This window comes from Nanorana parkeri, unplaced genomic scaffold (genome assembly GCF_000935625.1).
Source record: "Nanorana parkeri isolate BGI_ZX_2015 unplaced genomic scaffold, ASM93562v1 scaffold169, whole genome shotgun sequence".
NCBI classification, from domain to species: domain Eukaryota; kingdom Metazoa; phylum Chordata; class Amphibia; order Anura; family Dicroglossidae; genus Nanorana; species Nanorana parkeri.
Window position 1 is genome coordinate 800057 of NW_017306437.1, and position 2048 is coordinate 802104.

The following is a 2048-nucleotide window of genomic DNA, read 5'->3' on the forward strand; positions in this document are numbered from 1 at the left end:
AGAAAGACTGGAGGAGCTTTTAAACTAGATAATGGGGGGGAGGGCATAAAAATACTAAATTTAAGTTATAAAAACCCTAAAATAAATTCAAATAATAAAGAGGAAATTATTAAAGGGGTAATTAGTGGGCTCACTCTAGTCACTAGTGCAAAAGCAGTGAATATAGTAAATCCGATAGCCATAAATAATATAATTAAGCCTGGCCAGCCACTATCAAGTAAACCATTGTCCCATAAGACAGGAATTAAATGTATGTAAACCAACGTGAGAAGTCTGGCAAATAAATTAGAAGAGCTTGAACTTATGATGCTCGAGGAGGACTTCGATATAGTGAGAATAGCGGAAACCTGGCTAGACAGCGCACATGATTGGGCCACCAATATAGAGGGGTACAACCTGTTCAGGAGGGACAGAGGTGGGAGAAGGGGGGGGTATGCATTTATGTTAATAATCTAAATATGCATATAAGGGATGATATCACGTGAAACAGTGGGGAGGACGTGGAATCCTTATGGCTAGAACTGGATACAACGGACGTAAACTTTTATTGTGGGTATTTGTTATAAACCTCCAAGTATAGGGGAGGAGGGGGAGGCTCATCTATGGTCCGAAATAGAAATAGCTGGGAGGGAGGGCAATGTAGTCGTGATGGGCGATTTCAGGCCCGGGCTGGTAGGACAAAAACCCATAATTTCAGAAAGGCCAACTTTGATAGACTGCGCCACCTAGTGGGGGACATAAAATGGGAAAATTTATTTCATAAACTGAACTCGGACCAAAAGTGGGAATGTTTTAAAAACACATTACATATGGCCATTGCCAAATGTATACCATTGGGTAATAAAAGTAAAAGATCAAACAAAACCTGTATGGCTGAATAAAAATGTAAAGCATCACATATAGGAAAAGCGAATGGCTTTTATAAAATATAAGATAAGAGGGGACAGCATTGGCGTTCCAGGACTACAAAGAAAGCAACAAAAGATGCAAACTAGCAATATGGGCGGCTAAAATAGAGTGTGAAAGACACATTGCCACAGATAGTAAAAAAACAAAAACAAAATATTTTACCAATATATAAACAGTAAAAAGGGGAGAAAGGAGCAGATAGGCCCAATAAAGGACGAAAGCGGGAAGTTAGTCACAAATGACAAGGAGAGGGGCAGAAGTACTGAACTCTTTCTTCTCAGTATACACTCAGGAGGCAAACTGGTTTGACATTCATGATAAAACACTTGGCTATATTTTGTGATGAACTAAGTGGTTGACGGAACCCAGGATATAACAAATACTTTAGTCTACTTAATGCAAATAAAGCATTGGGACCGGATAATTTACACCCCAAGATACTTAAGGAACTAAGCCAGGTTATAACTAGACCATTATTCCTCATTTTTAAAGGACTCTCTAATGACTGGTAGAGTTCCGAGTGACTGGCGGAGGGCTACGGTAGTTCCAATTTTCAAAAAGGGGGCAAGATGCCAACCTGGGAATTACAGGTCAGTTAGTCTCACATCGGTAGTGTGCAAACTGCTAGAGGGAATGATTAAAGACTATTTAGTAGAAATTGTTCCGGATAATGGTATAGTTAGTGATAATCAGCACGGGTTTAGGAAAGACCGTTCCTGTCAGACTAACCTACTGACTTTTTACGAGGGGGTAAGTAGAGATCTGGATGGAGGGAGGTCTGTGGATGTTGTATATCTGGATTTCGCTAAGGCTTTTGATACGGTACCTCATAAACGCTTACTATACAAGCTGCGGTCTATGGGCATAGATGGAAGGGTGTGTACATGGATAGAGAACTGGCTAAAGGAACGGGTACAGAGAGTATCAATAAATGGCGCCCTCAGACTGGGCTAGTGTCATTAGCGGTGTGCCTCAGGGTTCGGTGCTGGGACCGATGCTTTTCAACCTGTTTATTAACGACATCGGGGACGGAGTACACAGCGATATCTCAGTGTTTGCTGACGATACCAAAATTGGGAGGGTAATAGAAACAGACCAAGATAGTGTAACATTGCAGGAGGACCTGGATAAAATAGGGG